The sequence below is a fragment of the Delphinus delphis genome, chromosome 1, assembly GCF_949987515.2.
Source record: "Delphinus delphis chromosome 1, mDelDel1.2, whole genome shotgun sequence".
In the NCBI taxonomy this organism is placed as follows: Eukaryota; Metazoa; Chordata; class Mammalia; order Artiodactyla; family Delphinidae; genus Delphinus; species Delphinus delphis.
In genome coordinates, this window is record NC_082683.1 from 151,703,894 (window position 1) to 151,719,686 (window position 15,793).

Below are 15,793 nucleotides of genomic sequence, written 5' to 3' on the forward strand. Positions count from 1 at the left end.
GACATGATTAAGAGTAGAGCTTTTCCCCTCATGGTTGACTCTGATTCATGATTAATTGTTCCTCTTCCAGGGTTGTTCTTAAACCAATTATCCCACCTACTAGAGGTCAACATCTGGAAACATTTCTCTGACCTTTCCCAAGGAGTTCATAAAACCTCATTAAATGACTTGCTATCATGAAAACAAATCATAACTATAGTATTTCTTCTACCAGTCAAGTAATCTTGCCAAAAAAGAAAATGAAATTGGCTTAACAAGCTCATAACTGACTCAGTGATCACCGCTTCCTTCTCTAAGAACTGTGCTCACAAACCATTTATTCAATAAAGAAACAGGAAATCTGGGTTTAGTCTAGCTATTCTAGAAATGAGAAAGTTACATAGGTGTTCAGTTTCCCAATCTGTAGCGTAAAATGGCTGACTCAGATGACTTTTCTAAAGCCCATTGCAGCTTTAAAGGAATTAGAAGCCAATATTATTGGTCTAGAGCCTTTCTTAAAAGTTATAAGGAGTGGGTTTCCCTGGTGGTGCAGTGGCTGGGAATCTTCCTGCCAATGAAGGGGAGACGGGTTTGAGCCCTGGTCCGGGAAGATCCCACATGCCATGGGGCAACTGGGCCCATGCACCCCAACTACTGAAGCCTGCGCACCTAGAGCCCGTTCTCCGAAACGAGAGAGGCCACCACAGTGAGAAGCCCGCGCACCGCAAAGAAGAGTAGCCCCCTCTCACCGCAGCTAGAGAAGGCCCGCGTGCAGCAACAAAGACCCAATGCAGCCAAAAATAAATAAATTTTAAAAAAAAAGTTATAAGGAGTTACTTCAGACATACAAAAAGGTATAATGAAGAATATGATTTCCTTTTCCCCACCATTCTTCCTATAGAACAATACTTTACCTATACAAAAAAGTTCCCTGCAGTCCCTTCTCCGATGGCATCTCCCTCCTTCCACTGCAGAGGGAACCATTATCCTGAGTTTGGTACTTACCCCTGCCATGCATTTCTTTAGACTTTTAGGTTATATACCTGTATATATTCCTTTCAAACATTTTATGCTTTAAAATTTTTAAAAATTTGTCTTCATGTTTGTCCCTCTGCACATTGTCTGTGTCCTAATCTCCTTTTCTCATAAGGACATCAGCCATATTGGATTAGGGCCCACGTGTATGACCTCATTTTCCCTTAATCATCTCTATAAAGGGCCTATTTGCAAATAGAGTCACATTCTGAGGTACTGGGGCTTAGAACTTCAACATATGAATTTGGAGAGGACACAGTTCAGCCCATAACAATAAATGGATGCACCACCATTTTTTTTTATCCCATCTCTTCCTTTGACAAATATTTAGGTGTTTCCTATTGTTTGCTCTACAAACATTGCTGCTATCAACATTCTTGTATGTGTCTCTGTGTGTACTTTAGGGAGTAGAATTATTGGGTAATAAACACATTGTCAACTCAATTAGATCGTGATAAAGTGTTTCCAAGTGATTGTAGAAGTATACACTCCTGAAAGGAGTGTATAAGGATTCTGTTGCTTCACATTTTCACCAACACTTGTATAATAACAAGGTTTTTTAAAAATAGATGTGAAATGATTTCTCGTGGTGGTTTGATTTATGTGTCCATGATTATTAGTAAGTTTGAGTATTTTTTCATATTTATTGACTACCCTTCTATAAATTGTCCATATCTTTTGCCCATTTTTCTATTGGTTTGTCTTTTTCTTATTGATTTATGAGTTCCCTATATAATCTGGATATTAATCCTTCTTAATTATATGTATTACAAATAACATCTTCAAATCTATAGCTTGTTTTCACTTTTTGAATGTTGTCCTTTGAACAGAAGTTTTTTAATGAAGTCAAATTTATTAATTATTTTCTTTATGATAGCTTATTTATTGTATATTATTTAAGAGGTTCTTTCCTGTCTATGAATCATAAAGACACTTTGTATATTTTCTTCTAAAAGTTCTAAATCTTTGCTTTTCACATTTAAGCCTTTAACTCATTTGTGGTGAATTTTTGTGCATGTTGTAATGCAGAGATCCGATTTTACTTTTTTAATTACAAATTGAACAACAAATGTATGGCTCTATTATTGAATCTATAAACTGTGAGTCTATAGGTTCTTGAATTAATCTTTCCTTCCCATTTAACATAATCATTGAAGGTTTTGTAGAAGAATGGAGCCTTTAAGAATGAATAGGATTTCAAGAGGCAGAGGTGGGAGAAGTCGTTTGAAGAAATATGGCATAAGTGATGAGGAGAGGGAGGAAGAATTAGAAGACTGTCTAAAAACCAGAGAAAGAAAGAGTCTCCTTTGATTGAATTGTTGATTACTGTATAGAAGATTGGCACTGTATTGAATTACACTGTCCAATATAATAGCCACCAGGCACATGTGGTTTGAAATGTGGCTAGTCCTAATGGAGATGTGCTGTAAGTGTAAAATACACATCAGATTTCAAAGACTTAGTAGGAAAAAAATAATGTAAAATATCTTAATAATATTTTGTATTGATTACATGTCAAAATAATATTTTGATATATTGAGTTGAATAAAGTATACAATTAATTTTATCTGTTTCTTTTAACTTTTTTAATGTGGCTACTAGAAAATTTTAAATCGCATATGTAGTTTGCATTATATTCCTATTAAATGGTACTGGCATGGGATGGATTTGCAGGCTGGATTTTGGATTTTGAATGCTGCTATAAAAAGTTCCATGTGTTATTCAATAAGCAGAATCAAAGGGTTTTGAGCAAAGAAAGGTCAATCTAATATTCCTAATTTGATGACTCAACATCTCATCTACACACAGCCACTTTTAGAAACCATTCTACCATTAGCCCTATGTGGATGATTAGCTCTGGTCATTTGATTCTTACAGAGAATACTTACTATGATAGTCCTTGTTATTGTTTTTACTGTAACATGAATGGAACAAATCTAATGTGTGTTCCTTTGAGTGAAAAACTGGGACATTAATAAGTCAAAATTTTTGTGTGTGTGTGTTTTTTTTTTTGTAGTACGCGGGCCTCTCACTGCTGCGGCCTCTCCCGTTGCAAAGCACAGGCTCCGAACGCGCAGGCCTAGCAGCCGTGGCTCACTGGGCCCAGCCGCTCCGCGGCATGTGGGATCCTCGCGGACCGGGGCACGAACCCGCGTCCCCTGCATCGGCAGGCGGACTCTCAACCACTGCGCCACCAGGTAAGCCCGAGTCAAAATTTTAATAGCTCCCCATTGCTTAGGGGATAAAGTTATTCTTTTGCCCAAATTATTAATAACTCAATATTGTCAGCTTTCTAAATTCTCTACATCTCCCTCCACTCCAGTCAAACATATGTTAAGCCTTAAATCGTAGCAACGTTTTCTTAGGTCAGTCTCCCAAGGCAATAGAAATAAAAGCAAAAATTTACAAATGGGACCTTACAAGCTTTTGCACAGCAAAGGAAACCATGAACAAACCAAGAAGACAGCCTACGGACTAGGAGAAAATATTTGCAAATGATGAGGCTGACAAGGGATTAAATTCCAAAGTATACAAACAGCCCACACAACTCAATAACAAAAAAACCCAACCCAATCAAAAAATAGGCAGAAGGGGCTTCCCTGGTGGGACAGTGGTTAAGAATCCACCTGCCAATGTAGGGGACACGGGTTCGAGCCCTGGGCTGGGAAGATCCCACATGCCGTGGAGCAACTAACCAGTGCGCCATGACTACTGAGCCTGCGCTCTAGAGCCCGCAAGCCACAACTACTGAGCCCGTTTGCCACAACTACTGAAGCTCGCGTGCCTAGAGCCCATGGTCTGCAACAAGAAGAGCCCACACACAAAGCCCACACACCACAACGAAGACCCAGTGCGGCCATAAATAAATCAATTAAATAAATAAATTTATTTTTTAAAAAATGGGCAGAAGAACTAAATAGACATTTCTCCAAAGAAGACATACAGATGGCCAATAGGCACATGAAAAGATGCTCAGCTTCGCTAATTATTAGAGAAATGCAAATCAAAACTACAATGAGGTATCACCTCACACCATTCAGAATGGCCATCATAAAAAGTCTACAAATAAATGCTGAAGAGGGTGTGGAAAAAAGGGAACCCTCCTACATTGTTAGTAGGAATGTAAATTGGTGCAGCCACTATGGAAAACAGTATGGCAGTTCCTTAAAAAACTAAAAATAGAGTTGCCATATGACCCAGCAATCCCACTCCTGGGCATATATCCAGAGAAAACTATAATTCGAAAAGATACATGCACCCCAATGTTCATAGCAGCACTATTTACAGTAGCCAAGACATGGAAGCAACCTAAATGTCGATCGAGAGGTGAATGGATAGAGAAGATGTGGTAAATATATACAATGGAATACTACTCAGCCATAAAAAGAATGAAATAATGCCATTTGCAGCAACATGGTTGGACCTAGAGATTATCATACTAAGTGAAGTAAATCAGAAAGAGAAAGACAAATATATGATATCATTTATATGCAGAATCTAAAATATGATAGAATGAACTTATTTACAAAACAGAAACAGACTCACAGACATAGAAAACAAACTTATGGTTACCAAAGGGGAAGGAGATTGGAGGGATAAATTAAGAGTTTGGGATTAGCAGATACAAACTACTATATGTAAAATAGACAAACAGCAAGATCCTAGTGTATAGCACTGGAATATTCAATATCCTGTAATAAACCATAATGGAAAAGAATATGAAAAAGTATGTGTGTGTGTATATATATCTGAATTACTTTGCTGTATACCAAAAATGAACACAACATTGTAAATCAAGTATACTTCAATAAAAGTACAAATATGTGTTAAGCCTTATAGACAGTATGACTATAGTTAACAATTCTGTCCTACATATTTGTATTGCTAAGAGAGTAGATCTTGAAAGTTCCATTACAAGAAAAAAAATTTTTGTAACTGTGTGGTGACAGATGTTAACTAGACTTATTATGGTGATCATTTTGCAGTGTATACAAATATCAAATCTTTAGGTTGTGCACCTGAAACATGATGTTAAATGTCAATTTTACCTCAATAAAAATTAATTTTAAAAAATATGTTTAGCAATTGTTGAAGGTTACGTAGTGTCAGAGAATGATGGAAAGAACAGAATCCATGAAGTCTGATCTTGTTATAGCTTTGCTATTAACTCTTTATGTAACTTCATGAATGCTTATTACATGTCAGACACTATTCTAAGCAATTTATGTAAGCTATCTTATTTCATTCTTGCAATCATTTTATTGTCCTGAGACAGAGAAATCTCTTACTCAAGATCACAGAGTGGTAATAAGGATTCAAAAAGGGGCACCTAACTTCAGAACCCAGCCTTTACGTAGAGCATTTATCCTTTCAGTTTTTCAGTGTACATATATGCACACTTTAAAATTTTTTAAATTGAAGTATAGTTGATATACAATATTATATTAGTTTCAGGTGAACAACATAGTGATTCAGTGTTTTTAGAGATTATACTCTGTTAAAAGTATGAATGGAAGCCATTCAGACCATTATGTCTCTGTTAAAATTACTTCTGTTAAAGTAATTTCCTGTGCTGTACAATATATTGTTGCTTAAATTTTTTATTTGAAATATTTCCTAACTTAACAATATTTTACAATTATTCCCAAGTTGTGTTATTTTATATATGATTATTAATGGCTGCATATCATTCCTTATTAAGGCTGTACCATAATTTATATAGCCATTTATGTCATTTACAATTTTTTCCAATTAAAATGCTTTGACGTTCTCTCTTGTAATCAGGTCTTTTTGCACATCCCTGATTATTTCTTTAGGACAAATTCCTATGAGTGGAATTGCTGGACCAGAGCAATCACTTCTAAAGCAGTTGGAGTTAAGCAGATGGAATTAAGGCAAAGCAACATCAGCTAACGAAAACACTTTAATGTCTCACTCTAAGCCCCACCGAGGGTAATTCTCTGCGCCAACCCCATAGCAAAGGGCAGTGCTCAGATTACTGGTGGCTGTGGAACAGAAGAGCCTCCAATGCCAAGATCAATAAAATGTCTTTCTGCTGGCATGTTCAGCTCTCCGCTCTGGTTTAGTAGGATTTCTGCCCTCAAGGCCATTGGGGGTGACCTACTCCAGGGTTTGCGTCATGTAAAATTACTTGGACTCCATTAAGGGACCTAAAGGACAATCCCGCTATCCCTCTGCAGGGTCCTTTCTCCCACTTTATACTACACAGTTCAATGCAATAGCTTCAGAACAGCACATCTCTATTCTCTCTTAGAGAGATTCATTTTTTGTTGTTATTGTCGGGTAGGTTTTAGAACTGATATCCACCCTATTATCAATAGCATAACAGATCTGGTGTCACTACAAGTCTTCAAAAGTGACATACCTCGCCGTTCTGTTAATCCTGGACCTGTTAGAGAGGTTACAAATCAAAGAAGTCTACCTAATAATGGTTATTGGGCACGTAAGTGTCTCGCAATTTTGAGTTAACTGGTAAGGCTGTTGAAAGGTGCATGATTTACGCCTTCTTGTTTTTCTTGGCGTATGAATACAGAGCTTTATTGGGTTTAAAACAGTTTCACAAAATGCCGGCGGAAGGAATCGATTACACAAGGTTCTTCCTTCTTAAGTAAGATACTGTAGCACGAATATTTTTCTCACGAGAGCCCGGATAGCTCAGTCGGTAGAGCATCAGACTTTTAATCTGAGGGTCCAGGGTTCAAGTCCCTGTTCGGGCGTTTCGGTTTTATCGTTCTTTTCGTTTTTTGTTTTTTTGTTTTTCTCAAGTACTAGAAACGTGAAGGAAAAAAAAATCCTTCCCGCTGGGAAACTACCATGCAAACCCTCCATACTCGCCAAGAAATTGAGTGATTTGGGGTAGTCGCTTCTTTTTCTTCTCTGAGAATATGTTTATTTAGCATACTCTGAAACCAGTGAAAAATGAAATTAATTCTGTTTAAGGTAGAAGTACGCTGTGGCATTGAGATTTTCGTATTTGTAGTAAGCTAAGAAAGGGACAAGAAAACGAAGAAACGCCCGAACAGGGACTTGAACCCTGGACCCTCAGATTAAAAGTCTGATGCTCTACCGACTGAGCTATCCGGGCGCCTTCTTAAAATGCTCTCTCTTCTTTTTACTTGATAGTATTCTCATAAATTTCTTCTCACATAGATTAAATTTAGGTTTTAATTAGTATTAAAGTATTTTTTTCAGCAAGATGAAGAAAAACATTCACTTTTCTATATTTTTCTCCATTTACTTAATACATGTTTTCTTCAAGTTCTTTCATAGTTCGTGTTTTGTAAATTTCCAATATTTACTAAGCTCTCTAAAACCAAGCGGTACTAAATTACAGAGATGGGCAACCAAGACGAACATTAAAAATTCAGACAGCTGCAACCTCTTTTTATTACAATTCTTCTGTCTGCCATATATTACTTCCCTGATAGGACTTCTTAATTTTAGTTATATTCTACTGAACCAGATTACAGTATTTTTCCCATATTGTTAATGAACAATATATTTCCCTTCACTAGATGATGTAGCTGTTAAACAAGCATTCCTTAGCACAAAAGAAGGAAAGATACATTTGATTCATGAATAGAGGAGCTAATATAGGAAAGCAGAAGTGACTGTGGAAAGGTGGGTGTGAATTTAGATTGAGAGAAAGAGAGTTTAGACCTTTAATTTAGATTTTGATTCAATTTTTGTCTTTCTCCCTCTTCCCAACAAGTTGCAGTTTTCAGGTCAGACTCACAAGGTGAATCCTCCTAAAGAAGTATAAGTGTGTACCAGTGGAACATGTACATGTGTACCAGCAACATGGAGTATTAAGAATAAAAATCTCCAGATAGCCTAGTTTTTCCTAAAATCAACTTCATCAACCCTGACGCATAGGGTGTGGAACACAGGACTATGAAATTTCAAGACTGATAAGGGAATTCATTTTTGTTTCTGGGAACTTGAGGCTTCTGAACACAATGAACAAAATTGCCCAGCCTCAGTTGTAGGAGTTTGTTTCCTACAATTGTCTGATTCTTTTAGAACAAAGACTAACAAACTGTGTGATCCTAAACAGGTCTGGGTTTCCACATCTATAAAATGAGGGAGATTGATTAGATGAACTGTAAATCTAAAATCTAAATCTAAAATTTTACTACTCTGTTACTTTTCCCACTGTGAATAAGATTAGAAGGAATAGACTCAAAATGCAACAGGAAAGAACAATTTAATTGAACAAACATTTATTGATCATCTATTATGGCTTAGGTTCTGTGCTGGCTCTAGAGTCAGAGATATATAGGACACGGATCCTGTTCACAGTCTAGGCAAGAAGGCAGACATTTAAGCAATTAATTTTAACAAAGTAATAAATGCAGTAATAAGAATTCAAGTGCAGAAAGTGGCAGGAGATGAGAATGGACAGAAAGGCAGTAGGTATAAAATGAGGACAGGGGTCCTTAAGTTTTCAGGATCGGAGTTGAGTTTCAACAAGTAACTGTCAGAGGTATGCAGAGGAAATTGTAATGAGCCAGACAGACATTTATTCAGACATTTCTTGAGCCCTCATGTGTTAGATACAGAAAAACTTTTTGCTCCGTTTGTTTGAATCAGATGTGGAAATGTATTATACCTAACTTTTTTTTAAGAAAGGGAAATGGTGTCTGTCCAGCGTCCTAAAGGGGCAGAAATAAAGTTGTTTTCTTTTTTCCTGCCCAATGGCTTTGTTACATCATATTCCCTTTCCTCCAGGATAATAAAGCATTTGTTTAAATACACTGAGATTAACTCATGAATTGCTTATTGAGTACCTATTTCCACAGCAGTGAGCTAGACACAGTGGGAAGGAAAACAATAAGTCTGGAAGGAAAATGAATGAAAATTGTGTTTAGGGAATGGTGAATAAATTAATCTGGCTGGAATGGAGGGAGGTAGAGAGGGAGTGAGGGGTTAGAGACAGCTGACGGGTTTATTTCAGGCGAAAGAGACTAATTTTATCATATAGGCAACGGCAAAGTTTGAAAGTCTAATTGAAATTTGACTTGTTAACATTGTAAAGTCCAACCTGAGGTAGCATGAACTGAATCTGCTTTTGCTATGTTGCACTACAAAACGCCACCAAGTAGTGCTACCTTGTTCCTTTTTAGCATGAAATCTTCCCGGAGTGCTTCATCAAGCTTCTCATTCACATTGACTACCGAACTTAATTCTCCCACCAGGGGGCAGTCTAAACTCACAGATTCTATATTTGCGGAACCACGCCCCCCACCCCGCACCCCGCGCAAGCTAAATTTCTCCCACTAATTTTTAAAGCGACGCTCTTTGCTCTCCTACTCATCAGACTCAACGGTCTTTGAATATCGCCATCACCTCTGTATCAGAGCTGGGAAAGAGAGGAAGAAAGGGGTCCCCAAACCAATGCCTAATGTAACTGCCTATTCAGAGACCCAGTAGTTCACCATCACTGTATACAGTCTTTGAAGTTTGAGACCATTACAAGGTACTGGGAAGATGCGTGGTACAGAGGAGTTGTTCTGAAAAGTCTCCTTTTGTGTTTTTGGCCTAATAACTCCAAACTGAGAGCAGCCTGGGTTTCTGGTGGGCTTTCCAAGCTCTCTTCCACTACTGTCCTCTCTGAGAACACAGCAAGGGTAGCAACTCAAGAATCTCGCACAGCACCGAGAGCTCAGACACTGACTTCCTTGTCATTCCAAAGGGCCTTTTCAACTCTGCCCTCCTAGATGTCTCTGCTGCACTTGTGTCCCCATCCCTCTTTCCTGACACTTTCTTCTATCCTCCTTTCTGACACTCTGAGGTCTCATTTCTTCCTGCTATCAACCTGGCTATTTCTTCTTGATGATCTCTTTTGCAGGCCTCTTCCTTCTCCTATATGCCCACCTGGGTGATCTCATATACGCCCATAACTTTATGGATCATCTATGAACTGAAGAGTCCAAAATTGATATCACTTGTCCACACCTTTACTTTCAATTTAGTTTCATAAATCCAAAGTCAGCTAGACATCCCCACCTAAACATTCTAGAGACACTGCAGATCCAACATGTCCAAATTAAAGTCATGGTTGCTCGCCCCACACCTGGGCCCTGTCTTACTACAGTCCTACCACCAATTCCTAAGGCATTAAGTGGGGAGTAATTCTACATTCCTCCCCCTCTCTGATGATCCCTACGTTCAATACATTATCAAATAGTATTGATTTTTGACTTCCTGACTCTCTCTTGTATCTGTCCTTTCCTTCTCACCCCCCCCTGCCCCAGCTTTGAGATTCTCTGATCTTGCACTCTGAATGTAGACAGGGCCTCCCTGTCGAGCTCCAAGCCAGTACTCCTAACCTAGCAGGATGCCAATGGCATACTCCAATTTGAAGAAACAATTTACAAAGGGCTGGCAGGGTATAGCACAACCACAAGGAACAGTGTGCAGTACCCAGGGACCAGCAGGAAAAGGAGTTTCCACTCCCTGGATTGAAAGTCAAAGGAAGGGAGTAAGTGATTATGTAAATTAAAGAGAGAAGAGGAAAAGGAAGAGGGAGGGAGAGGGGCTGAGAGGGAGGGGGAAGCACCTGGAGGGAAGCTGTGATCTTTGGTTGAGGGTGGCAGCCAGCCCACAGTGAACCCAAAGAGAAGGATCCTGAGGAAGAAATATCCAGACCTCTTTGACCTCCCTCCTCCCACTCTCCTGCGGTGGCTCTCCACTGGCCCACCCCTTCTAGGAAGCCAGAGGGCCAAGAGTGGATCTACAGGGGCAAAAGGAAGAAAGACATGCAGTGTGTCTTCCAAGTCCTCCTGTGTAATATGCACGTCACTGATCACATCACTCCCAGTCTACACCCTGGGTTCTCTGTGGCCTACAGGACAAACCTAAACTTTTTGATATGCCCTGGTTGCTCTTATAACACAAAATATTCTCCCTACCAAAATGCTTTATAAAGCCTTTAATATGATCCCCCAGTGACCCAGGCAGGCCTGTTTCCTGTTAGCTCTTCCCTGAAGACTCTTCACTCCAGCAAATTTGGAGCACTGGTGGCTCTATGCTACTCTGTTCTCTTAGGCTTCTGAGCTTAGCCTGATGACAGGCACGCAGTAAGCTGTCACAAATATTTGTGTTGTGATCAAGCAGTGAATGAGTGAGTGAATGAATGCATGTTTTTATCCCCTGTGGCTCTTGAGGATCAGGAATAGCATCATGTAGACATCATGCTACATGTAGAGCATGCTGCCTGCGGTCATCAGAATGGTCCATTACGTTCTCTCCTTTGATCTTCACAACAGCCCTGAGTGGTAAGCGAAGCTGATGGAACTATTGATGCTCAGAGGGTGAATTGGACTACCCAAGGTCACGGCACAGTGGGTAGAAAAGAAAACAGGAGCCTCTGTCACATCTCCTTTCATGAGCTTCTCCTCCCATTGTCTCATTCAAGGTTGCCTGCAATTAAGGGTCCTTTGCATTTGCCCAGATTTCACCTTATATGAGAACAGAACAATATCTATCCCAAGAGATTCTTCTGAATAATGAAGTCACTTTTTATTTTGCTTTCTTCACCTACATAGGACTTCCTCTGGTTATTCAAATTCCCTTCCCAACAAATATTTATCCTCCTTTGAGCTCTGGAGTCTCTTCCAATTCTATAAGTCTATGAATCTAAGACTTGTGTTGGGTTTGTTGAAGTCTCATATTAGTGAGGAAATTTTAAAAGGCCCCTGATCTTTTTTAAAAGGCCTTTCCAACACCCTTAAAAAAGAAAATCCCACAAAACACCAGTGAACCCAAAACGGGCTGGAATAATAGCTTTTAACAAATATTTAAAAGCTACTAGGGGCAGCTTTGCAGAGAAGCTGTAGAAGGGGCAGGTTTGCAGATGTTTCCCTGGGAACCCTGGCTGCAGAGTCCTGGGTATCTGATCAGAGGCTGGGAGTCTTGAGCCTTAGATACCTGAAGGGGACTGCAGGGGAGGGAGGCTGAGAACCAGGTGTTGATCATAGTCTGTCAAGAAAGAAAGAAGGAGGGCCCTGGGGGAGAACAAGATTCAAGTTTTGAGGAAAATGTACTTTGAGATCGGAGATCATAGTTATTATGCAAACCAAATGCAAATGAGGATCTGGCCAATTATTTGTTTCTTTGGGTGGAGCCCTTAGGAAAATTCTTCTAGAGACCACTGCTCAAACAAAGGTACTGAGTCAAAATTTTAAATATACCACACTATGAAAGATTTTTTTCCCCTGCGATAGTTGGGTTGAAGGACCTACTACCGCCGCTCCCCGCTCAGGTTGTAGATTGCTATTTTCTGGGGCTCGGGTCAGAAGACCCACTAGGGCGAATAGAAAAACGAATGAGTTTGAATGTGCAAAGCGCCGAGACAGCTTCCCCCCACCGCCACCTCCATCCTCAAGGTAGGGGTTCTTTCCGGCATCTCTATCTTAATGATGGGGGGAAATTCCGCAAACCGATAAATGGACCTCAAAACTCTGTCATTTCCAGTAGAATGATTTGGCATTCATCTGACACAGAGCAAAGGGGTCCCAGCAGGGAAAAGTAACGACCATCTGCAAAAACCCTCACGCGAGTGGGAAGTGGAAATCTTGGCTCTTGGATTCCCGAAGCACAACTTGACGCCAGCGCTTTTCTCTTCCCCCACGTACTGGAAGAGGAGGGAGGAAGGAGGGAGGGAGGGAGAGGAGGAGAGGAGAGGAGAGGAGAGGGGAGGGGAGGGGAAGGGACGGGAGGGGAGGGGAAGGGACGGGAGGGGAGGGGAAGGGAGGGAGGTCAGGGTTCCAGGACCCGCCCCATCCTCCCGCTCGCGGCGCAGTGGGCGCTGCGGGCTGGAGCCGCGGCTGGCGGCTGCCTGTCCGCGCCGGGTCTGGCCGAGTCTCACGTCGCCGTGCAGTGCGCCAGGTCTCCGGGAGATGGCTTCTCCCCTCTCGCCCGCTGCTCCCGCTATTGTCTCACCTGGGGTTGCCTGACTCTGCGGGCTCGCTCACGCTCTCGGCCTAGAGGACTCCCCGCCCCCGCCCCCCCGCCGCTGCGAGCTGGTCCTCGCGACCTCTCCTGCCTCTTTGCCGCCCCGGGAACCCTGGGGCCGGCGCCCGCCGCGTGCAGCCCGGAGGGGGAGCGGCCGCCTCGCGTGGGTGCCGGAGCCGCCCGGAGCCGTGGAGCCAGCAGCCCAGGTCGCCGAGCACACGACACGTCGGGTTTTGCAGGAAACCCGCAGTGAGCACAGGTAAGACGCGCACCCATCCGGGAGCACCGGCCCGGGGTCTGCAGATTTCCCGCAGAGTGGAGCGAGCGGAGGTCAGGGGCTCTCCCTCCAACATGGCAACAGCCGAGGGGCAACAATGGAAGGAACCGAAGGTTCCCGGTGGCGGGACGCAGACGCGGTGGGAACGGAGCTCCAGTCCTGGCGCCGAGCAGGTTGCCAGCCCCCACTGCCTGCCCGCTCCAGAGGTTTCGGGGCGTCTCGGACCCAGGGCACACTCTTCCCCACCCCTTTTCTTCTAAACACACTTCCTGGCTCCCAGCTGCTGCAAGGCGACCTGAACCAGCCAGTGGTTTTGGTATTTGTTTGTTGGTTTAAAATGAGAAATAAAAAGCAAAAACTGCCCTGGAGTGAGGGTGGTGGTGGGGTGCTTTCTCTTAGAGTGGGTGGAAAGTCAGCATCTAGCCTGGGAAATATATACATTTTTTTTAGCCAGATGGATAGTAGAGTTGGCTTCTCCCTTATAAGGATACTGCAGCAAAAGGAGAAAGCTTGGGAGAGGGAGAGGGGCCCCCAGGCCTGAGTTCCGGAGCCTTGGGGGAGGCGCTGCTCTCCTGGCCTGTACTTGTCTCTCGTTTTCAGCTCCGACATCGGTGGCTTTGATGTTGGGGAGCAATCGCAGCAGCAGGAAGCCCAAGGGAGGCTGCCAAGCTGGGATGGGGTGGGGTGGGGTGGGAAGCCCAGGGGCTTGGCAGGTTCCTGGTTTGTGGGAAGAGGTTACCAAATGTATGAGGTTAGTGCACACACCCTAGTTGGCTGAGGGGCATGTGTGAAGAATCTGCCATTGCTCGTACCCCTTCAGGCCAACCTTTCTCTCCATCTCCAACCCCTTGTGGGGTCTTTGTGGCTTCCCCGCCCCAGTCCCACCAGTCGTGCCTGGGGTGGAATCTCTATCGTCTCGGCTGCCCTGATGTTTTTTCTCAATTGTGTTGGAGAATTTTGTACCCTGTGCAGGCTGGACCCAGCATGGCCCAGATTCCTTAGCACACAACTACCCAGGATCCCAGAAGTGGGCCAACATGCCCCTCCTTCTCTCTCTAAACTACCTGACTATCTGGGTTGTGGCCGAGCAGATGTAAGTAATTTGCACTGAATTCCAACCCTGTATCTGCCGCTGAATGAAAACTTACTGTATTGCTGCACTAGGCCTTGGAAAGATATTGGAAGAGAAATGGTCCAGGGCGTGGCAAACCTGATCCCCAAATACTCCTCCCTCCCCAGTTCTAGCTTTGGATCCCAGAACAGAGAGGTTATGATGCTTCAGAACTGAAGCTTCTTCAGAGCCTGGCGGTCCCATCTGGGGTTGTGTCCATGGAAAAATTAAGTCGAGGCACAGTTTATAGCTCTGCCTGGCCGCCAGCATCTGAGGAGATGGTGGCTCTGAGCCGGAACCCTGGACTGAAGCTGTGGCTGCTTCTCCTTTGGCCTTTGGGTGAGCCAAGGTTTGATTTCCATGGCTCTGAATTTACTGCTGAGTGTGCATGGGTGTGTGTGTCTGAATCTGATCAGACTCTCAGCCCTGGCCAGAAGGGAGCTTGTCCATTTCCCTCTCCCTGGAAGCATTGGTGAGGGAGGCCCACAGGGTGTGCTGGGGTGAGGAAGGTTCAGTTTATCTGGGTCCTCAGGCTTTTCCCTGGGGCTCTCCTTTGGGATTGTCCTGGAATACCTGTGTCCTTGGCCATGATGTAGTGGTGCTCTAGCAGATACCCCACACCCTTGTGGGCCTTTGGTCTCTCTGTGGTGGCCCCACCCCACCTAGGCCTGGCCCTTTGCAGGCATCTCATGTGTATGGTCATTCAGCCTGGACAGCCCTGCTAGCCAGCAGGAATAAAAATGAGGGATCTCTGTTCCCTTTAGGGGTTTGTAACTGGCCATAAACTTCGGGCCCCTCCTGTTCCCAGGATGTGAACTTGGACATGATAATGCGAAATAGTAGAGAAAACAGTGGATGGGTTCAGCGTCAGGAGGCCTGGCTTCCTAGCTGTGTGAGCATGGACAACTTGTGAACCTAAGACTCAGTTTGCATATCTGTAAAATGGTGAAAAATATACCCTTGGCTCATAGGATTGTTTTAAGGATGAAATACACTGCTTACCATGAACTGAATAAAATCATGTATGCAAAAGCACTCTGAAAACTGCAGAGTACTATACAAATGTAGGTTATTCATCATGAGTTTAGTCTCAATAATGAGGGAGGGAGAGTTGGTGGGGATGGGGGGAGGGGTGGGAGGAAAGGGATATGAACTAGAGAATGTTCCGGAACCTTTCTTTTCTGACTAAGGGAAGAGTGATGTGACAAGGCCAAGGTAACTATTCTTTGGGTATTTCTCTTTAAAGGGTTGGTAGAATGGGAACTGGGAGAGAAGGGAAATCTGCTTAATGATATTTGTAGGAAATCAGGGGGAGACATACACCCCCAAAGGTTGGCTACTGTCTATAGACAGGGTAGTACTGAGTTGGCAAATAATATAATAGCTGACACTGATGTCAGCCAGCTAGTAAA

General features: G+C 42.8%; 2 non-coding genes across 2 annotated transcripts; one reads left to right on the forward strand and one right to left on the reverse strand.

Annotated features, from left to right (window-relative positions):
• Nucleotides 1-6,679: 6,679 nt before the first annotated feature.
• On the forward strand, nt 6,680-6,752 carry TRNAK-UUU (transfer RNA lysine (anticodon UUU)). The gene has a single exon. It is a non-coding gene; the product is annotated as a tRNA-Lys (tRNA).
• A 295-nt stretch (nt 6,753-7,047) lies between these two features.
• TRNAK-UUU (transfer RNA lysine (anticodon UUU)) lies at nt 7,048-7,120 on the reverse strand. Its single transcript has one exon. It is a non-coding gene; the product is annotated as a tRNA-Lys (tRNA).
• Between the last annotated feature and the right edge of the window lie 8,673 nt (nt 7,121-15,793).